We start from the raw sequence: 24,584 nt of genomic DNA, 5'->3' as shown, positions 1-24,584 counted from the left end.
CTCCCAAGTAGCTGGGATTACAGGCACTCACTACCACACCCAGCTAATTTTTGTATTTTTAGTAGAGAAGGGGTTTTGCCATGTTGGCCAGGCTTGTCTCAAACTCCTTACTGCATGTGATCCACCCATCTTGGCCTCCCAAAGTGCTGGGATTACAGGCATGAGCCACCATGCCTGGCCTCAGATTTTGTTTTTAAAGAAAGAATCATTAGCCAGACATTAATAGCATCAGCAGGCTGACAAGGCATATAATTGAGGCAAAAATGTCTGGAGAAAAGTAAAGACAAAAAATCAGAACAAATGAAATTCTAGGACTCAGAAGGACATTATTAGTAGATATAATTTTCCTTTAGAAATTTCAGAGACTTTAACCTCATCATTATTGAGATGGAAGCAATACAAGAATGGGTGACTATAACTGGTGAGTGGAAGCAAAATCTGAAGGACTAGTTTTATGGGTCAAAAAGAAGTAAAAATTTCTGGCAGGTAGATATGAACATTCTCATTATATTTTATGCTTTTACAAAAACTATAAGAATATTTTTTTCAGTCCCATATGCTGTATGTTTATATCTGAAATCAGAAAAACACGCTTCCTAAAATTGGGCCTCTACCACTTATTGTCTGTGTGAAATTTGAAATGTTTTTTTTGTTTAGTGTTAGTTTTAGCATTGGATAAATGAGAGTAAGGACAGCATCTAGTTTACAGTAGGCAAATTAAATAATATGTTTTATGTTTATCACAAAGATTCCAGAAAAAATCTTATTCTAAAGCAAGAAATAGAAATTCATTTAAATATCACCTTGATCAGAGATATTGCAGTGTAAAATACAATATGTAGAAAAACATCAAACTCCTGGTAAAACGTTTTGTGATACAAATTCCAATACATCTTTACTATCCTCTATAAAGTATTAATTTAGAAAAATGCTGGAGAAGCAGTGAACTAATGCATTCTTCATTAGGCAATTTCACATACACCAGCTGATTTGCAGCACACAAAAAAATGTGCTATTTTTGTAATAAGGAAAATGAAATCAGAGCAGTATTATCCTACAGTTAATAATTACAGAGTCATGAACTGAAGCCAATTTTAGTTTTAATCCTAAACTCAAAATTCCATAATACCTGTTATAACAACTATAATACCATGCTGTCTGTCAACATGGAATAGCAAATGGGGAAAGAAAAGTAACTTTCTTGATCCTCGTGTTCATATTTAGCTGTAAATCCACTTCTATATCAAGTGCCCTCAATTTTATAGGAAATGACCTCCACATTAACAGAACGCATATTTTGATACCCTCTGGTTCTTTGAGATTTGTTGACAGTTTGAAAGCTGGTCTCTTTGGTGTGCCTTACTGATTATCCAAGGTAACCTGTTCCCTCTGGTGCACATCAGCAATGAATATAGATGTGATGATAATATTGCTACAAGTAGTGTAAAGAACACATTACACACCTGTCTGTTGTAATGCATACACACACATAGAGTTCCTCAGACGAATGTTTCTGTGATATATTTGGAAAAACATTTAGATATATGACAAAGCTATCCCAATGTGAAGTAAGACGGGGTTAATCATGAATGTATGAAGGTGTATAAATAGGAATTGTTTGAAAAGACAGATATCTGTTGTAGCGAAAAGATGCAGAGTTTCGATGCTATAGTAATTATTTTCTGTACATTAAAAAACAAGAGATCATGTTTGATGGTAGTTAATTAAGACCAATTTAATAAAATAATAATACCATTGCTTTATTTCAAATACCTCACCAAATTATTTCATATACTTCTCCCCCTCCTAGAATCTCATAGACATACAGTAACATTTCAAATTTTAAACTATACTTATTTATTCTTCAGTGATTGAATTATAGGTATTTTTGACAAACGAGTGATTTCAGATCAAGTTTTAAACACTTTATTTTTCATCATCTAAATACATGGATAGTTTATAGTTTTTAGTAAAATATAATAAATCTTTTAATTACAATTTTATTTCTGAAAAATATGTATTAAAAAATAGCTATGATCTAAAACGACTTTGCTAGAATGCCACCAAAGGAATTTAGACAATAGACAAACATAATGCAATTTACAACATTTTAACATGATTTTATGCTACTTAAATTTCTAGTGATGGGGCCAAAGAACAGATGTGTAGCTGTGTTAAAACCTACTTAGTTTTCAAAAACATGCTAGGGCCAGTTTTCAAGGGAAATGCTGCCAGCTTTTGCCAGTTCAGTATAGTGTTGGCTGCGGGTTTGTCATAGATGGCTCTTATTATTTTGAGGTATATTCCTTCATTACCTAGTTTATTAAGAGTTTTTAACATGATGGGGTATGGAATTTTATTGAAAGCCTTTTCTGCATCTATTGAGATAATTATGTGGTTTTTGTTTTTAGTTCTGTTTATGTAATGAATCACATTTATTGATTTGCGTATATTGAACTAACCTTGCATCCTGAGAATAAAGCCTGCTTGATCATGGTGGATTCTCTTTTTCATGATCTGCTAGATTCTCTTTGCAAGTATTAATATCCTGTTGAGAATTTTTAAATCAGTGTTCATCAAGAATATTGGCTTGAAGTTTTCTTTTCTTTGTTGTGTTTCTGCCAGGTTTTGGTAACAAGATAATGCTGGCCTCATAGAGTGAGCTGGGGAGGACTCCCTCCTTCTCAATATTTGGAATAGTTTCTTGTCGAATTTAGCTGTGAATCCATCAAGTCCTGTTTTTTGTTTTTTGTTTTTTTTTGTAGGCTATTTATTACTGATTCAGTTTTGGAGCTCAGTATTTGTCTGTTCAGCAAATTAATTTCTTCCTGGTTCAGTCTTGGGAGGGTGTATGCCTCCAGAAATTTGTTGATCTTTTCTAGGTTTCTAGTTTGTGTTCACAGTAGTTTTTGATGGTTATTTTTATTTCTGTGGGACCAATAATAACATTCTCTTAATCATTTCTAATTATGTTGATAAGCTTCTTTAAAAGTGGCACAAGGAAAGGACATCCTCTCTCATGACTCCTCCTATTCAATGTAGTATTGGAAATCCTAGCCAGAGCAATCAAGCAAAATAGAGAAATAAAGAGCATCACATAAGAAGAGAGGAAGTCACACTATCTCTGTTTGCAGATGACATGATTCTACACCTAGAAAACCCATGGTTGCATCGCAACAGCTCCTTAAGCTGATAAACAACTTCAGCAAAGTTTCAGGATACAAAATCAATGAAAAACAATTATGAGCATTTTTATCTATCAACAACAGCCAAGCCAGGATCCAAATCGGAAAGGCAATCCTAGTGACAATTGCCACAAAAAGGATGAAATACCTAGGAATACAGCTAACCAGGAAAGTGAAAGATGTCTACAAGGAAAACTACAAAACACTGATTATAAAAAAATCAAAAAAGACACAAACAAATGGAAAAACATCCCATGCTCATGAATAGGAAAGAAGAATCAATATTATTAAAATGGCCATGCTACCCAAAGAAATTTACATATTTAATGCTATTCCTATCACATCACCAATGACATTCTTCATAGAACTAGAAAAAGCTATCTTAAAATTCATATGAAACCAAAAAAGTGCCCAAATAGCCAAAGCAATCCTAAGCAAAACAAACAAATCTGGAGGCATCACATTATATGACTTCAAACTATACTACAGGGCTACAATAACCAAAACAACGTGGTACTGGTAAAAACAGTCACATAGACCAACAGAACAGAATAGAGAGCCCAGAAATAAGGCCACACACTTATGATCATCTGAGCTTCAACAGAGCTGAAAAAAACAAGCAATGAAGAAAAGACTCCTTATTCAATAAATGGTGCTGGGATATCTTGGCTACCCACATGCAGAAGATTGAAGCTGGAATTCTTCCTTAGACCATATGCAAAAATAAACTCAAGATAGATAAAAACCTTAAACATACAATCCAAAAGTATAAAATCCCTGGAAGACAACCTAAGCAATACCATTCTGGACATAGGGATGGGAGATTTCATAACAAATACACCAAAAGCAATTGGAGCAAAAGCAAAAAGTGACAATTGGGATCTAAGTAAACTTAAGTGATTCTGTACAGCAAAAGAAACCATCAACAGAATAAACAGACAACCTACAGAATGGGAGAAAACTTTTGCAAACTATGCATCTGACAAAGTTCTAATATCCAGCATCTATAAAGAACTTAAAGAACTTTACAAGAAAAAAAGCAACCCCATTAAAAAGTGGGCAAAGGATAAGAACAGACACTTTCCAAAGGAAGACATACATGCAACCAACAAGCATATTGAAAAAGCTCAATATTACTGATCCTCAGAGAAATGCAAATTGGCCAGGCGCGGTGACTCATGCCTATAATCCCAGCACTTTGGGAAGCCAAGGCAGGTGGATCACGAGGTCAGGAGTTCAAGACCAGCCTGACCAACATGGTGAAACTCCATCTCTACTAAAAATACAAAAATTAGCTGGGAGTGGTGGCACACACCTGTAATCCCAAAAGTTTTGGACCCTTGGCTAAAGGGATTATTTGTCATTAAGAAACACTTGGCAGCCAGGCGCAATGGCTCATGCCTGTAATCCCTGCAGTTTGGGAGGCCGAGGCAGGTGGATCACCTGAGGTCAGGAGTTTGAGATCAGCCTGGCCAACATGATGAAACCCTGTCTCTACTAAAAATCCAAAAAAAAAAAAAAAAGCTGGGCGTGGGAGCGCGTGCCTGTAATCCCAGCTACTCAGGAGGCTAAGGAAGGAGAATCGCTTGAACCCAGGAGGCAGAGGTTGCAGTGAGCTGAGATCACGCCACTGCATTCCAGCCTGGGTGACAGAGCGAACCCCATCTCAAAAAAGAAATGCAAATCAAAACCACAAAGATAAACATTTCATAGCAGTCAGAATAGCTATTATTAAAAAGTGAAAAAGTAACAGATAATGGTGATGTTGCAGAGAAAAGGAAAGAGTTACATGCTGTTGGTGGGAGTGTAAATTAGTTCAACCATTGTGGAATGCAGTATGGGGATTCCTCAAAGAGCTGAGAGTGGAAGTATCATTTGATCTGGCATTCCCATTACTAGTTATGTACCCAAATAAATATTTGTTCTGAATATATGCATGCATATGTTCATTGCAGTACTATTCACAATAGCAAAGACATGGAATCAACCTAAATGTCCATTGATGACAGATTGGATAAAGAAAATGTAGTATATATACACCATGAAATACTATGCAGCCATAAAAACAAACGAGATCATGTCTTTTGTGAAAAAAATGGATGGAGCCGGAGGCCATTATTATTAGCAAACTAACACAGGAACAGAAAAGCAAATACTGCATATTCTCAGTTATAATTGGGAGCTAAATGATGAGACCTTATGAACACAAAGGAGAAAACAACAGACACTGGGGTCTACTTGAGGGTGGAAGGTGGGAGAAGGGAAAGTAGCAGAAAAGATAACTACTGAGTTCTGGGCTTAATACCTGGGTGATGAAATAATCTGTAAAACAAACCCCCATGACACGAGTTAATCTATGTAACAAACGTTCGCTTGTACCCCTGAACCTAAAATAAAAGTTAAAAAAAATTCTAAACAACACGTCTATGTATTTCATGAATAAGCTACATTTTGATACCAATATAATATTAATTTAGAAAAACAGTATTACTTACATCTATGTTCTGCATAATCTGATTTCTATTTTTATATCTAAATTAGATAATGTTTGTGCCTATCCCTTGATGTAAAGAATTAACAGTAATTTTTAAAAAATTACCAAGAAAATATAGTCATGCTAAAAGAAAATACTAACCTAGATATTTCTTAGATCAATATACGGAAAAAAGCAAAATATAAAGCAAAAAAGAATATTCCAAAATATAACTACTCAAGACTGTATTTTCAGTAAATTTACTTTTGTAAGTTGCTAGTGATTTTCTGCTAATAATTAATTAAGAAGTCTGACTTACACAAGTATTGTTAAACTATATTAAACTTTCTTGCTGATTTCCACACGTATATAAAACTAAGTATTTGATTATAATACAAAATATTTGGTGACAACAATTTTCAGCATGTTAAACAAAAATATTGATATAGATTTTCATTTTAGTAAAAGGGCAATCAAATTTGCATAACGGAACTTAAGATGCCATATTAAATTGACCTATATTAAACAGCCATATCCAAAACTATGAAGAAATTTTAACAGTTATAGAGCACCTAAAGGAAGGGAAAAATGTAGTAGTGTGATATGCCTGTGCTCACTTTTCATGTGTTTCTTTAAGTCCCTAAGAGTGAACACTATTACTGACTTCCATGGACATGATAAGAAAAATAAATTTAAAAAGCATAATTATTCTAGGCCTAAATCGATTCTATTATTGAGCAGATTTTACAAGCCCTGCCATACTTCATTGTGCATAGGCAAGATAAAATTGACAAGTTAGCAGATGGTAGCTTGATGAAGAATGCTTTTATTAATCTATAAAAATATTCCGAAGAATCCCTGCTGGGTGCCATAATAATAAAATATAATATATTTAAGTTCTATAAATTGTGGCATAAGTCCTAGAGGGCAGGGGATATATGTTTGTATATAGAGTAGGCAGCAATATAAAATTACTATGAATAGGGTTACAGAGCGAAAGTAAACAAAAATCAGAAGAAATACAAAAATATGTGTTTAAATATTATTCTGTGGGCAAACTACAGTAATTTAAATAGCCCACTAATAAAATGTTATTTGACAGCATAAATAACATATTCAAAAAAATCTAGTTACTTAACTTTATGTTAAAATATTAATTATGTAACACCTAATCCCTATTGTTTTAAATCAAATATTATATTTTTTCCTAAATATGTGTGATATTGATGAACACTAAAGAAGGATTCAGCCTTTGACAATTTTAAACTTATTCTAAAATTTCCACTTGAACTGTTCAGGTTCATGGTGTGTGTGTGTGTGTGTGTGTGTGTGTGTGTGTGTGTGTAGGAATTTATCATATCATAAGGATGAAATAAAAAACAATGAAAACACTGTGATACCATTTTTTAATTTTTTTAAAGTACAAACCATGCTACACATTTTTCTATACATGCACATATGCAACTGCATAGATTAAAAAATTACAGGGTATACAATAACTTGGTAAGAGTCATTATTAGGTAGACTTTTAAGTATGATTTGAAACCTGAAACTTTGTTCTTTTGTAGACTTTTTTTTTGCAAGATTAAAGTTATTTTCTTGAAAGAAAAAATAGGTTTAAATAATTACATTCTGATTTCTCTTGCCACTAAACTAGTCACTAATATAGGTAGTTCTGATAATCCAGGGTTCCCTTAGGTGTAATGAACTGAAATGATACCTATAATAATCAAGCCCTGCTCGTAAGTTTCTTTGAATTTCTCATATTGCAAAGTTCCTCTTGCAGACTAGTATGAGATAAAATAGAACATGTTTCAATATGAGCATTTTGGCTGTAGGAAAGAAAAAAAATCTTACATTTTGGTAAACTTTCCAAAGAATATATCAGTAAAAAATGAACATTTTAAAAATGCACACTTTCACAGCCCAACTTATCCTTTAATGTCCCTATTTTGATAGACAAGTTTAAGTATATCTGAACATATTTTATATAATAAAAATTAAAATGACAGGTATAATTGTTTAGAAAACCACAAGAATCAATTACATAAGAATATCAGAAGTTAGATAATATTTTATTAAAAGTATTTGTCATCCTTATTTCCAAAACTATGCACTAGCCCCATTTCTTGGCTATTATTTTAATTTACCTTTAGCCATTCTTCAATTACTTTAAAAAGATAGCTAGGGATAAAAGTGTAGATATGACATCCTGAAACCACTGCCATTCTAAACTAAACAGTAATCAGAATTTATCTAGAGAGCTCTACTTAAACTCTGCTCACTACTTAGCTAAATGGTTCCAGTGGAAAGTAGGTCTGGAAGCAGAACAAAGCAAAAGACAAAAAAAAAAATTCTTTAGAATAATCTTTGTACTTGACCATCAAAATAAACTTTATCTGAACTATCACTTCTATTTTCTTCTATTTTGGGCATAACATGAAGCTATTTTGTATGGTAGGTGCAGCTGGTAAGATCTATGTAATTTCTTTCTAGATATACAGGTATATGACTAATTCTCTAACATTTCCCAGGTCTCCTTACTGATATATGATATTATCTTAAGAAAGCATCATGTCTTCAAATAATAATCATAATGATAAAATGGGGAAAGTCATAACTTTACTTGAGACAGCTGCTGATAGAAGATCTATCATTAGAGAAAGCACGCTTGGGAACTGTTTGGGATGTTTGGAACAAAAATTAAGGTGGATAGGTGTATTAGTTAGCTGCTGATAAAGACATACCCAAGACTGTGAATAAAAAGAGGTTTAATTTCTACCCAAGGCTGGGAAGAAAAAGAGAACTTCCATTTCCACATGGCTGGGGAGGCCTCACAATGATGCAGAAGAAAAGGAGGAGCAAGTCATGTCTTTCATGGATGACAGCAGGCAAAGAGAAAGCTTATACAAGGAAACTCCTTCTATTTTTTTTTTTTTTTTTTTTTGAGACTGAGTCTCGCTTTCCTACCCAGGCTAGAATAGAGTGCAGTGGCACAATCTCGGCTCACTGCAGCCTCTGCCTCCTGGGATCAAGCCATTCTCCTGCCTCAGCCTTCTGAGTAGATGGGATTACAGGTGCATGCCATCAAGCCCAGCTAATTTTTGTATTTTTAGTAGAGACGAGGTTTCACCATGTTGGCCAGGCTGGCCTTGATCTCCTGACTTAGTGATCTCCCTGCCTCGGCCTCTCAAAGTGCTGGGAGTACAGGTGTGAGACACTATGCCCGGCTGGAACCTCCTATTTTTAAAACCATCAGATCTCATGAGACTCATTCACTATCAAGAGAACAAAGCAGGAAAGGCCCTCCCCATAATTCAATCACCTCCCACCAGGTTCCTCGCACAACATATGGGAATTGTGGGTGTTACAATTCAAGGTGGGATTTGGGGACACAGCCAAACCATATCAATGGGAAAGAAAGAAAGGTCACCAGAAGAATCTAAGAGGTTACTTGAACTGAGCAGTGTCATTGGCTCAGGTTTCTCTTCCCTTCCACACTACGGCTTTGACTAATTCAGAAGAATCTGCATTTAAGTAGAAATCAGAAGAACCAAGTTATCAAAGAATCTTTGGTTTCTTTTGAATTCATAACGTCAGATATTAAAGTAGTAGGCAATGCCATATCTTAAACATTCTCAGAGAAAGAGACTTTTGGATAAGCACCTTCTTGATCAATAATATGTTCTGTAGCCATACTTCTCACAGTTTAACAAGAATATGAACCACCTGGTGGATTTAATTTAAATATATATTTTGATTGAAAAATCTGAAGAAATCATGCATTTCTAGCAAGATCCTGTGATGGCAACTCTGTGTTTTGATCACATGTATCTTCAATGCCCTCCTGGATTAGCTCTCTCCTAACATTATAAAAATAAATATTTTGGCTGGGTGCGGTGGCTCACGAATGTAATCCCAGCTCTTTGGGAGGCTGAGGTGGGTGGATCACCTGAGTTCCGGAGTTCGAGACCAGCCTGGCCAAAATGACGAAACTCCATCTTTACTAAAAATACAAAAATTAGCCAGGCATGGTGGTGGGCGCCTGTAATCACATACAGTGGGGAGGCTGAGGCAGGAGAATCCCTTGAACCCAGGAGGCAGAGGTTGCAGTGAGCTGAGGTCGCACCATTGCACTCCAACCTGGGCAACAACAGCAAGACTCCATCTCAAATAAATAAATAAATAAATAATAAAATAAATATTTTACTATAAATTAGTAGACATAATTATTTATATTACTATAAATTAGTAGACATAATTACTATAAATTAGAAGACAGACAGATGTACTAGAGATTTGTGTTTAAGGGTTTTATTCTAAATGATTTTTTCTCCTTTTTTGATACATAATGTATTTAGTCATGCAATCACAGAGGTGTGTCATCATTCTTGACTTCCAAAAAAAATCTCAAAAAAAAATCTTACATTGAAAAATTAAGGGAGGAGAATTATTAGGAAGAATAATCCTGATAAGAAAAAAGAAAAGTAAGAAAAAAAAGGAGAGTTAAAAAAAGAGGAGGAAGCAGATTCTAAATCTTTTTACCTTAGTCACTTCAACACTGTTCTTTTAAAATACCATGTTTCACCACCATCCATCCTGATGCTATTTGAGAATCAAGCTCTAACAACTTGGCATTTCACACACATAGTCTCATTTAATTTCACAATGACTCTGCCAGAGTTTCATAAAAGGGAGAAATACAGTTCAGAAAGGTTAAGGTACTTGAGAAATCTAAAAATTGGCAGAGCTCTTACTTGAAGCCAAGTCCTTTGTCTTTAAAACCTAAATACTGTGTTCATGACTCTATTCTGGAGGAAACGGTGACCAATGTCTACTAAAAACAAAACAAAACAAAAACCTTTTCCTGTTTGACAGTCTTGACCAGGGCACTTCTCTTTGGAACTTCAAAGATGATACTTTTTTTTGGCAGTCCTAGGCTTAATTCACCTGTTTCAGACACAAGGGACCATACAAATAAAGTGAATAAAGTACAATCCCAAAAGAAAACCTATTTGAGTGCTCTGAAAGGGACTCTTCCTCTGGAAGTAACAGAAGCTTCAGGATGGGATAGTAATGGGAGAAAGTAGCTACATTGTGATGGAAAGAAGATGAACAGATTTCCCTCTTTTGCTTAATTTTCCGATTACAAGAATGATATTATTTAAAGGACATAATTACATTAATAAAGGAAGAAAATTGTGACAGAGTAAAATTACATTAATATCAATATGATGTATGAAATAGACAGTAGTAAAGTAATGATACAGTGCTTAAGTCTGACTGTTAGCTGTTTTATTAGGACTTGTGATAAGTAATTTCATGTGGCCTTTTGAAACAGCCACAAAGTGCCCAGATATTTGGTTGAACATATTCTGGGTATGTCAGTTAAGGTGTTTCTGGATGAGAGTAACATTTGTACCAGTGGACTGAGTAAAGCACATTGCCCTGCCTACAGTGAGTGGCCCACATCCAATCTATTGTAAGCCTGAATAGAGCAAAAAAGACACTAAGAGAGAACTTTGTTTCTACCTGACTGTCTTCAAGCTGAGATGTCTGTCTTCTTCTGCCTTTGGACTTGGATTTGGACTAGAACTATACTATTGGATCTCATGGGTCTCTGGCTTGCTAACTGCAGATTTTGGAACTTCTCAGCCTCTATAACCACATGAGCCAATGTCTTATAACACACACATACATACTATTGTGTGTTTCTCTGGATAACTCAGAATAACATAGCTTGCTTCTGAATGTGGGATTTCAGTGCAATATTTCTGAAAAACTGCACACATGTAAATCTATGCTTATTTCATTCTACCTTTCCAATTAGTAAATATTTCAGGTTTGTGATGAAGTCTCAATATTTTTGCAGGTCGTAATAGCTTGCTTGAAAATAATAGATGAAAATATGACTTTAGAAATATAGAGCATTTGTACATTAGTATGGAAAGTTTCCACTAACAGATACTTAGGCCACCTTTCTCTTTACTCTCATTTAGTAGTTGTTATGTCCTAACGAGACTCAAAGTAACCAAGCTTAGGGAACAGAATGGTTGACACATTCTTAGGAGGTGCGATGGATGTCACGAAGCCTGTAGGAATTTTGGAAATAGGCTGTAGTCTTACTGAACATGAGTTGTATGGACAAAACGTAATAAGGCAAAAATCTTTTCCCTAGTCCAATATTTCTAAAGCTGTCCCTAGCTTAAATATCCTTCCATCACCTAATTTACATTCATAAAATTTTAGGTGACATTATCAGGGTCATGCAAAGTCCAGAGAAGCTAATAATTACTTTTACCATTATATTAAATTATTCTTAGAAAATTTAAAAATTCCAAGTCATGCAGTACCATCTCATGAGCACTGAATGGTTGACAAAATTATATTCAGGCCTTACTCTAATAAATTTTTCATAATCTCAAGAGAAAAAAATGGCTAAGTATTCAAAAAATACATTGATATATAGACAAGGAAATGCATAATCAATTGTTCAAAAAAGGGTATATCCAAATTGGAGGAAATATTCTGAACTATTTATTAAGTAGATGTAACCTGAAAAAAATTATATATTCTAAAAATTATTGCTTCTTTTTGCTCTGAATTAGGTGTTAATGCTGGTAATACCCATTAACAAATGTCCAGTGTCCAGCTTGCTTTTTAAATTTTTTTTTAGATAGCTTTATTGATATATAGAAGTGCAGCTATTTAATGTATATAATTTGATGAGTTTAAGCATGTGCATACACTGGTGAAACCATCATTACTTAGTTTTTAAAACTTGATGTCCTTCTCTAATACATTTGTGTGCCCTTAGGAGGAAATTTAATCTCTGTAGGATGTTATCTCTGGACAGTCAGGGAGAAATTAGGCAGTAGGCAAGTTCAATGGCAGGACTGTGAGTTGGCCAGGTCCCTGTTTACTATTTAGACAGCTGCATCTATTGAGTATGGTTAAGAAAGGGGAACCAGTCTGGGAAAAAATAAAGGTGATAAACTGCCCTGAGAACCATTAAGTAACTTTAGAGAACTAAAACTATGTAGGTTTCAGTCAATGAGTTAAAGAAAGAATCACGTATGGGTATAACGAATGCATAAGACGCAGGCAGTGAAACCATTCGATCTGAAGGATGCAGCTTTATAGTTGACGACTGTCTTAGAGACGAAAATATGAAAATAATGGGCCCAGCTCTACCACAACTAGAATTTACTGTGCAGGTTATAGGCCATGGCTTCTGCATCCTCCATCCTGTCTAAAATTGAAATTGCTGTCAATGAAACTCATAAGTTACAAACCAAATAAACTTAAGCACCCAGAGGTAAGTCTGTTTCTTAGAAGCTAAGAGATTTACAAAACTGGGAAGACTTAGAATTAAATATAAGAGTGATTGAATTAATCCAGTTTGTAGAATGGGTATCTTTGTATAACATTTAGAAACACTCTTTGTGTGGTTGTTATTTAGAGTGTTTAAAATATTTAACAGCATAGGAAAGTCAGCAAATATTACCAATTTCCTTATCAATATATTCTCACTTACTACATTATTTCTAAGAGATTTTTAAGTATTTGGAGAATGTGCTTTTTCTGCTTGTTAACATCAAGTTGTTGAAGTCATGGAAAATCAAATTAAAGGCATTAATATAAATGTAGTTAATTAGCTGATTGTTTAAGTGTATTCTATTAAATTTGAGATAATCAGACAATAATTAAAATTTCTTCAAAATGAATGTTTTATTTTACATAAAATTTACATGTTTGTAAATAGGCAAACCTTAATTAAAGAATACTAAATTCTTAATTAGTATTCTAAATACTTTCTAAAAAAGTATTCTTAATTAAAGAATACTTCTAAACTTGCCATTTCAATGAAGTAGTAAACTCCATGTAATTCTAAATAGTCTTTTATACATATAAACTCCTCTCGGTCACAAACAATCTTACATTCTTAAAAATAGATCTTTATAGTTTGTTTAATAAGGGGTGTATGTAGATAATAAATATTAATATTAGTATTTTAAGCCAAAATAACAACAATCATAATCATAGTAATACAAAATATGTACTTTAAAATTATGGAAGTGCTAAAGGACTGAAAATGAAGGAGCTATTGTAGACTTTTTGCTTCTAGGTCACACCACTGCAGCTGAAATTGAGATTTAGGTAAATGCTTCTGCTTTGGTTATCATCATTGCAGCAACCACACTGTACCACACCACAAAACTAGAGACTAGGTAATCTAGCCACTGCTAACACTATATTTTGCCAAAGTCTGCTGTTTCATCCAAGACGAAGCTTTTTGAATCTGATTCAAGTGTCTGAAAAAGGAGGGATGGTAATATAGAATTTAACCTTCCTCCTCCTTCAAGTAAAGGAAGGGTGGCATGAGGGTTGAGAGGGCTGCACGATCATCATGCACATGAATGATTAGAAAGTCTCAAGTAGGTATGAGGGATAAAGATTTTTTTTTTTTACTTTAATTTCTGGGACATGTGCAGAACGTGCGGGTTTGTTACATAGGTATACATGTACCATAGTGGTTTGCTGCACCTCTCAACCCGTCATCTAGGTTTTAAGCCCTGCATGCATTTGGTACTTGTCCTAATGTTCTCCCTCCCATTGGCCCCGACCCCCTGTCAGGCCCCTGTTGTGATGTTCCCCTCCCTGTGTCCATGTGTTCTCCTTGTTCAACTCCCACTTATGAGTAAGAACATGCACTGTGTGGTTTTCTGTTCCTGTGTAAGTTTGCTGAGAATTATGGCTTCCAGCTTCATCCACGTCCCTGCAAAGGACATAAACTCATTCTTTGTAATGGCTACATAGTATTCCATGGTGTACATGTGCCACATTTTAGGAATAAAGATTTTTTTAAATGCCTGAACAAAATGTGTTTTGACATTGAAACTTTTACAGATTAACTGAGAGGTACTTGTTTTGAAACAATTAATTTTAGAAGGGCTATCTTTAAGAAGACACTTTGTTTTAGCAGTTATACAAAGCAACATCATTAAGCAGCATAAAACACAAATATTTGCATCTTCAAGTAACATGAGAGACAGATTACAGATCTCTTTATCCTAGTGCTAAGTCTGACATCATACCTAAATCTCACACCACCTTAGTCTCAGAGCATAGAATTAATATGACTAAATTGAAAAAGGCACTTTAATATGTCATCCTTAACAATATTGTTAAAAGACATTATCAAAGTGTTATCTATAAATCCCCTGCTTTGGTATTGAAAAATATTGTGGTATAGGGATAAAGAAGAGTAGCAGAGAAAGGAAACACAACTGAAAAATGTAAGCGAAAATAAAAATCGGTAATATATTTTGATCCTAAATTATGAAGTTTAAATATGCACACACAAATTGTGAAGATAGGTTAACATCTAATAATTCTGCTTCTCTGTTATTGGGTTATTCCACATGCAAATGAAAGAAATCTCACAGGATGATGAATTGCACTTAGTTAAAAAATACAGGATCATTATAACAATAGAATAGATATATAGTGACAGAAAGTACACACAGAAGTTGTACCATTAATATTTGATTTATTTGGGCAGTCAAGTAGAAGATATAAAATAAAACAGAAACCCTATGCAATCAAGAGGTAAAAACTCCACTTTGGTTCAGAGAAGTGTTGCTTTGAAGCCCCAATTTTAGTATCTATCTCTTAAAAATTCTAATGGACCTCTAACTTTATGCAGATACTTTCATTTATAACATCATCGGATAAATTAAGGATATTCAATCATGATTCCCATAAGTGTTTCAGGTATTTTTGCAGGTTTTTAAAAAGTTTATTATTTCAGTTAATGTGGAAGTGTTTTTATTTTTATTTATTTTAAAATATTAATCTTCCTCTTACAGCATGACACTTTGAAATGATTTTCTTATTCTGAATGTATTTTAAAGTAACCTACATTAAAATTTTGTTTTGATTTTTTACATTTAAACTGTACTGCAGCCAAAACTTATCTGGACTTATGATATGACCTATTGGTCTCATTTGTGTGTGATTAACCAGAATTTAACTATTGGCTTTGTGTCATCCATCTCATTTTTTTTTTCCTATATAGTCTCCTGCCGTGATTGCATAGGGGCCAATTATTTTTCCCTTGTAACACGGATGTGAAGCTAAAGTTACCTGAACGTTTTCTCACTTTTCTTCAGAAAATTGACATTTATCTTATTTTTTTCTTTTAGCCTTCTGAATGCTATTTCTTTCTCTTTGTATTTCAGTATTATTCTGAAAACTTGTAATAGTTTCCCGCTGATTTTCCTTGATATTTTATCTATTGTGATTTAGGTTTTTGTTCTTTCGTATATTTTTTCTGGCCAGAAATGGTGTGTGAATTTACTTTGGTCTAATCAGTCTCTATTTGGACTTCAGAACTTGCTCTCCTGGAAGTATCAGGCATAATTCAGGCCCTGGTCTAATTGCTCCTGTGTAGCAGGCATCATATAATGCAGCTCTACGATACTAAGCTAACTTCTTTTTATTTAATCTTTTTTTAATTTAATCTTTAATCTTTTAATTTTTAATTTTTATTTAATTTTTTTATCGCTCCCAGTAGAAGCGATATAAATTGCTTTAAAGAAGGTAAGGCAGTCTACATTTCTTTTTTTTTTTTTACCAGCCCAGAATACTCAGTTCCTGGTATTTTCAATTATATCTCTCTATGACAATTCTTTATGCAAGAGTAATAAACATTATACACATTACTGCTTCAATCATTTGTCTCTATGCTCCACAGTCTTTTCACCTAAACTGTAAGTAGTAGAAGAAGTGAGGCTGGCAACACCCTGTCTGACTTGGAATGATGTGCTTAGACAGTTGGATAGTGTGTTAAATCCTTTTCTGGTGGAAGAAAATGTTGCATTTCTAAGTAAACCTAGTGAAGAAATGCCAAATCCATTTCCTACCTACTTGGTGAAAGTTAGTGCCAATTTATTTCTAAGAATGAATTGTAATGTTATTATACGTAGATTTTAAATGTTTTCTGTCCTTTAGTAAATAAAATTTAACTGGAGTAATCCTCAAGTTGGACAGACACTTGTATTTTGCATAGTCTCCAGATAAATTTATGTGATAATGGGGAAAGATACATTAGTGGCTTTTAGCATGATGTGATTTAAAAGCAAAAGTCTTATTTTTAAATATCGCCTTTTGAACGGAATACAATTCTTCAACAGTGACCAGACAACATAAAGTACCACAAGGCTTATATTACCTTGTTCCATACCATAAAAATATAAAAGCCAGGTGATGCTGCACTAGGTAATTTTGACATCTACATTTTCAAGCTACTGCATATTACACTTAACTGCAGTCTATTTTCCATAATATATTTTTCCCACTTGTTAGTGCTGATTCCTTGTTTTCCTATATTTGCTCAGTTAAATTTTTGAAATAATGTCCATCATCAAATATTTGGCTCTGAACATTCCAACTTTTAAAGCTTGCTACCAAACTATAGTATTTCAAGTTCCTTTAGGATCCTACATTTTTGTTATCTTGAACACCTGTCACATATAGAAGCTTCTTATTTTCTACAACTAAAGGGGTGATTAGTACATGAAAAAATGGATCACTACATCAAAACCAAGAAAATCTTTTAAAAGGTCATGCTATTTAGGCATCATTGTTCAATGAGTTACTTACATAACAACATACACTAGCAAAATTTTCCCTGTGAGTCTGTATCTTGTTCACAAATGGAGAACAAAATATTTTATTATTTTAATATCAGCCCAAATGTTTTTTACTTAATTTTCAACTCTAATTTTAAAACTTGTCCCTAAAAATTTAAATTTTATAGCCACATAATCACTTTCAAATTACTCTATGCAACTTTCAAGTAGCACAATGCCTGGCACCTGATAAGTTCTGTAGTTCAATTGTTCTTTATCCTGACAATATTCTAAAGAATGTAATTTCCTTATTTGGAAGTGTCAGTATTTTCTTACTGTGTTCCTCTGAAGACAGTATTTTGAACCCATAATTTCTCAATTGAATTTGAACATTTTTTACCATGTATTTCAGTGATTCTGGAGAAAAGCACTTTATAATTAAGTACTGGTTATATTTAAGGATCTCTACAAATTTTGGACATCAGGTACTTTTTACAAATTATTGCTCTATCTCTTCACTTAAACACTCACTTTCTTCGTCAGAGGAGTCAGAGACCAAGAAACAAACAAAAAACGAATATGGATATTTAATTCATCCTCGTAAATTGACATTTAGTCTTTGTCTTAAAGTTACACATTCATTTATTTATTTATTGAGATAGGGTCTCACTCCGTTGCCCAGGCAAGAGTGCAGTGACACCATCTCACCTCATTGAAATCTTGACCTCCTGAGCTCAAGCAATCTTCCCACCTCAGCCTCTCTAGCAGTTGGGACCACAGGTGCCACACACCATGCCCAGCTAATATCTGTATTTTTGCAGACAGGAGGTTTTGCTATGTTGCCCAGACTGATCTCAAAGTTCTGGACTCAAGCCATCTGTCTTCCTTGGCCTGTCAAAGTGCTGGGATTATAGATGTGAGCCACTGTACCCAGCCTATACACTTATTTTCTTCATCATTTTATTCTGTAATTTTAAATATTATTTCACTGTCATTTTTTTGGATTGTATGGAGTTTTGTTTGCAGAAGAAAGGAGTTAAGCAGCTCTCCTGCAATTCCTTTCACTCCCATTTCCATGAGGTCACTTCCAGTGAAGCAGAAAATTTTCCCTGACCCCTCTGTGGGTGGGAACTAGAGTGCACTGGCACTAGGACTGGCCAGCTGCTTCCATGCTAGCAGAGGCGGACTCCACTCACTCGATCCTGCTGAGTTCCATCCCTTGCAGGAGGGGGAGAACAGGTGAGCAGGTGCAGGAGCTAGGGCAAGCGCCTTTGGACACTGGCAGGAGCAAAACTCTGTGAGGCCCTGTGGCAGCATCAAGGGGGTTGCCAGTGACCCCCTGAAACTCCAGAAAGAGTGTTACAGTCAGTTGTCTTTTAGCTTTGCCATCCATGGATGGCTTATTTGTTAACAGGTCAGTGGAGGGTTAGTGTGACAGTTTTTTGCACCGGTACCTGAGTTCTTGTCCAGCATCCAGGAGGAATAAGGTCCCATAAACAAATTGGAGATGGTAAATGTGGGTCATTTTATTGCCTATGAAAGTGGCTCTCAGTGGGAAGGGGAGCTGAAAAGGAGATGGAAAAGGAAGATAATCTCCTGGAGTCCAGCCATCCCTAGCCAGACTCCTTTCCAAAGCTACACCATCAAGCTCTCCCTTTGAAGTCAAGGTGCTTCTCTCCAATGTCAAACCATAGTCTCCAATGTCCAGCTGTTTTTCCTCTTCTCTTCCTCTCCTCTGCTGGTGGAGCCTGGGGTTTTTATGGGCACAGGATGGGTGGGGCAGAGTGGGCCATGGGTGGTTTTGGAAAAGGCAACAGTCAAGCAGGAAAACAGGAATGTATGTTCTCACTTTGGGCCGTGGTTCCAGGCTTGAGGGTTGGGGCCTTCACGGGGGAGGCGTATCTAACTGCCATTAAAATATGGATGACTGGTCTTAGCTACTTCCTGCTGACAGGGGCATTGTTTTGCGGAGAAAAGCAGTTAGAATTCTCCCAGAGGTCTATCTATGGGTCCCTGGCAAAAGGGAGCCATTGTCCAAGGGTCCAGTTGCCTCATTGTTTGGAATTTGATGGCCTCTAGGCTAGTAGAAACAAGATTTGCAAGGTTAAGTATGCATGGATCAAATATGTGTATTATACAAAGAGAGATAAAAGGAGAGAATCTAATGCCAAAGATTACAGAAACAGATGTGAAATATACCAATCATTCTGAAAACAACATTGTACCCCATGGTATAGAACAGAACAAAGGTAAAGACAGCAAGCATAGGCAAGACTATGAAGAGGATATTCATGAAATGTTAATTATTAACACTTATCTTGTGTGATTTTTAGCTTGAGGTTACCGATCTCCTCACACTGGTACTTTGTGTTCTCTTCTGGGTTAACAGAGGTAACTCTGTCAGCTTTCCAGTTCTTTACTCAGGTATAATGAGTCCAAGAATCTATTCCAGTGATCTATTGTAATAGACCGAGGTGATCACTTTCAGGAGGCTCTCTAAAGTACTATCAGGTCGCAGGGCCTGTTTCTGCAGCATTCTCCTGATATCAGGGCCTGCCTGAATAATACATTTATCCTTTAGGATTAATTGTTCCTTGACTAAATCAGGAGACAGAGAGGTGTGCTTTACCAAGGCCCCTCTTAGCCTTTCCAGGAAGTCAGTGGGATTCTCATCAGATCCCTGGTCTATCATGGATCGCTTGGTATAATTGAGAGGCTTAGTTCTAGTCCTACATAAGCCCCCTATTATGCACACCTGAAAGTGTCTCCTCTTCCGACTTCCAGGAAACAAAGAAAGCAGTTACTTGGTTTCATCTCCTTCCAGGCATTCCAGTAATTCACCTCATGATAAATAAATAATGGTGTTTGCTAGGAGAAGACTCCTTATTTTTGAAATATTTTTAGAATTTTCCTGGTTTAGGAGTGCTTAAGTTAAACAATCTTAGCCTCTATGGACTCACCAGACTCTAAGAAACATCATTCATGCTGGAGTATAAAGTGGAGATATTTTACAACCTATATACTCCCTGCTGTGTGAGGTACTCTGAGTTATCTAATTAGTAGCCTCATCTATGACTGTGTCCCCAGGAATAAATTCAATATGAGGAACAATGACCTACAAAACCATGTTTGCTATCATAGACATCTTCTTGCTTTGCCTGTTACTCTTCAGTGTTTATATCCTTGAAATTGTCAGTAAAGCTTGACACTGGAAAAGAGCTCTGATGCATGAGTTTGATTTGATAGTCTCATCTTTTCTTTTAGCTCAGTCTATTTATTTGTCTTTGCAGTACTCAATCATTCAGAGGACTAGCTTGTCAGTCTTTACTATTCTTCTTGAAAATTTGTCTGTTTTTCCTTCTTTATCTTTTTATAAATACAAATAATTTGTAAGCAACATTTTCTGAATGATTTATCTGTCTTCATCCTCTTTTCTTTATTATTTATGCCAGTGATAATTAGCTCCTGATACTTTTCCCCACCCTAATTTCTGTCCTCACTCTCAGGATTCATGTTTATATTAAGTTAAAATTTATTAAAATAAACTTTTGGAATTGAAGGATCCCATAGTCTAAGAAATTCCAAAAGTTTAGAAATATCAACCCTGATACAAAATAAGAGGCCAATCATTTCAAAAGTGAACAAATACAAATAATAATAAAAAAGGTACTTTTTAAATATGGTAGTTAAAAGTATGCATAACAGGCACAGTGAAAATATAGTGAATTCTAGACTTGAGGCACTTACTGGTTTAGAAAAATTGAGTAAGCAGATATAATCTTTTGAGTAGTCTAGTATTGCACATCAAAGAACCAGTTAGGAAGTCATTCAGTGACGGAAATTCATTTATCTACCTTTAGAAAGAACAATCTGAAATCCAACACCTGAGAAGCCATAGTATGAAACACGTGGTAAAGCTACTTGGGGAAAAAATGACAAATTTACAATTTGTAACTTTAAAAAGAACTATGTGGCCAGGTGCAGTGGCTCACGTCTGTAATCCCAGCACTTTGGGAGGCCAAGGCAGGTGGATTGCTTGAGTCCAGGAGTTTGAGACCAGCCTGGGCAACATGGCGAAACTCCTTCTCTACCAAAAATACACACAAGAAATTAGCCAGGCATGGTGCACGTGCCTGTAGTCCCAACTACTTGGGAGACTAAGGCTAGAAGATCATTTGAGCCTGGGAGTCAGAGGTTGCAGTAAGCTGAGATTGCTCCACCACGCTGCAGACTGAGTGGCAGAATGAGACACTGTCTCAAAACATACATACATACATACATACATACACAAATAGAACATATGTTGTGTAGAAATGTTAAATATTTTATCATAAATTTTATGTCTCAAGTATAGTTTTTAATAATGGTTCCAAAGTCAATATATTATGCAAATAATGATGCAATATTGAAACAAAATGAAAGTAATTGCATACTCAACATTTGGTTAAATTGTTTACTTTCAAAATCTAAATGTCAGTGAATAGGTATTGTATTTCAAATCCAAATACCACACAAAAGAGTAAGTATAGTCATTATTTACAATTACTTTACCTATATATTTATTTGCTAATGTAATTAAATTAATAAAGTCCAAATGTAATCTGCAACATTTATAAATTAATATTATACTAAAATATACAGAGTTTAATCATCTTTCTCAAGGTATGATTGTAAAAATAGAAACATTAGGTTCATTATCAAGTGAGAAATAAATTTTTGGTGAAAAGTTGTCCAATACAAGTTTATTTATTTTTCCTTTTTTTAATTAAAACGTTATTGCAAGATAATTTGCATTTCATAAAATTTTCTTATGTTAGTGTACAATTCAGTGGTTTTAGAACTTTGTTCATCCTTACAAGAAACTCTCAGTCCATCAATAGTTACTCCCTTTCCTCCTCTCTTGTCCATGACAACCATTAATCTTTCTGTCTCTCGAGATTTGCCTACCATGGACATTTCATATAAATTTAATTATAAAATATGTATGTGACTCGCTGTTACAGTTAGCATGATGCTTTCAAGGTTTTTTCTTGTCATTACATGTATCAGTCCTTTATTTGTGTTGTGAAATAATATTCCATTGTATAGATATATTTTAATCTATTTATCAATTGATGGGCATGTGGATTGTTTCCTCTTTGGGTTAGTATAAATAATGCTGTTGTAAATATTCATGTACAATTTCCATCATGGCCACATGTTTTTAGTTCTCTTCACCCTTTCCTGGGAATAGAATTGCTGTGTTATATGGTAACTCTATGATTAACAATGCAAGTGTTTTCCAAAGTAACTGCAGCATTTTATATTTCAGCAATGCATGAGGGTTTCAATTTCTCCACATGATGGACAACAGTTGTTATTGCCTGTCTTTTTTATTATAGCCATCTTAGTGGATGTAAAGTGGTATTTTATTGTGGCTTTAATCTGAAATTCCCTGATGGCTAATTCTAATGAGCATCTTTTTGTGTACTTCTTTGTCATTTAATATCTTATTTGAAGAGGAAGCGCCTAGTCAAATCATTTGGTAATTTTTCACTTGGGGTATTTGTCTTTCTATTATTGAGTTATATTTTTTGATGGATTCTGAATAAAAGTTCCTTATAAGATACATGATTTGCAAATATTTTCTCCTCTGCTCTGTGTTGAAAGAGCTTTGCTGGATTTAATACTATTCTGAAGACTTGTGAGGAGATCATTGTTAGCTAAACCAAATGTTTTTATCTGATTCTATCTTCCAATAATCTTTTCTCTCATTGATATTTTGATATTTTTTGAAGAATTGCTTGTTTTATTTTTTAGTAACTGCAATATTTTCGATAGTAAACTATAGCTTTTGTTTCAAATAAGGCATTTTCATATATCTTTTTACATTCCATTATATATAGGTGGTGATTACAGTGCAAAACATTACCAGTATCAATTTTAATACTGCTATATTCATGTTCCACCTTCTCAGAAAGCCTTTGAACTGAATAAAAAATACTGAAATACAATACTTGAATTGTTTATTGTTTTATTTCCCCTCTTGAGGATTATAAAAATATAGAAAAATTTATTAAAAATATATATATATTTCTTTAACACAAAAATTTGATAGAGTATAAAGCTGTCTGAGTCTAGAAGAGTTTTGTTTGGTAAGCATTTTCTAAAAATTAAATAATTGAGTTGCTGGTTTTGGTGATAGAGTATAAATGATTTATTTGAGATCTTTGTGAAGTATGAAATAATTGTATAATACCCACTAATAGTGGTTCTTCCTGGGTTTTACTGTTTCCTTTGACTTTAGTACTCTTCAACTAATTGGAGCCCTTAAAATTGGGAAATATTATAATAAATGCATTCAGACTGAGATGAGTAGGGTTGAGTGGGAAAAGCGGGAATGATGGGAAAGTCTTTGTAGGCTTAGTGTGAACTTCACGGAGTGGGCTAGGGAGGGGGAGTCTAGAAAAGAAAAGTTGGGTGATTGGTAAATTAGCAAGAAGCATCATTCTCATGCTGCTGACATGGGGTGAAAATAATATTGCACTAAAAAAAGTTTACTTCAATATTAAAAAATAATAAATAAAAATATTAAAATAGCAAAAATGGTGTTAGAATTACTATATGTAAAGTCATTTGTTATAATGGGGTAAGAATACAGTTCTTTTTTATATACTTTAAGTTCTAGGGTACATGTGCACATGTATACATATGTAAGAATACAGTTCTTATAGCAATGTTGATATTAGTGTAATAAAAAAATTATCAGTCCGAAATGATTGTCTAGGCAACGGATTTATAGATTTTATATTACTCTTGTTAAGAACCAGGTATTTTTCTACCATCTGCTTGAAGTTTCAGGAATTTTTGGTGTCCTCTAGCTTTGAAGATTAATTTGGAGATGACTAGGTACAGGACAAGTGTCAAGGAAATACACCAAGAGTTTCATTTATGTTACCTAGTTTACTAGGAAAAATAAATATATTTGTATTTCTGTGTTATTCTGTAGCATCACAATTTAACAATTTCTGTGTAAGATATTGGAGATACCCAAATCAAATAGACATCACTATGATGAACCAAAGCTTTATATTCCCAGATTATAAAATATTTTGTAGTAAATTTTCAAAGAAAATATCTCTAAAACTAGAGTAAAATGATGAATGAACACAATGTTTCCACACATTTATGTCACTACACTCATATATGAAATGATGGTACAGAAAAGAGCATGTATCTTACGTAGACCTTATTTAATAGCAAAATTCAAGAGCCACTTGTAATTACAAACTGGCTTTGCTCCAAAAGGGA

The sequence above is a fragment of the Pongo pygmaeus genome, chromosome 14, assembly GCF_028885625.2.
Source record: "Pongo pygmaeus isolate AG05252 chromosome 14, NHGRI_mPonPyg2-v2.0_pri, whole genome shotgun sequence".
NCBI classification, from domain to species: Eukaryota; Metazoa; Chordata; class Mammalia; order Primates; family Hominidae; genus Pongo; species Pongo pygmaeus.
The sequence above is the reverse complement of the archived record's forward strand: the minus strand, read 5'-3'. Positions refer to the sequence as shown.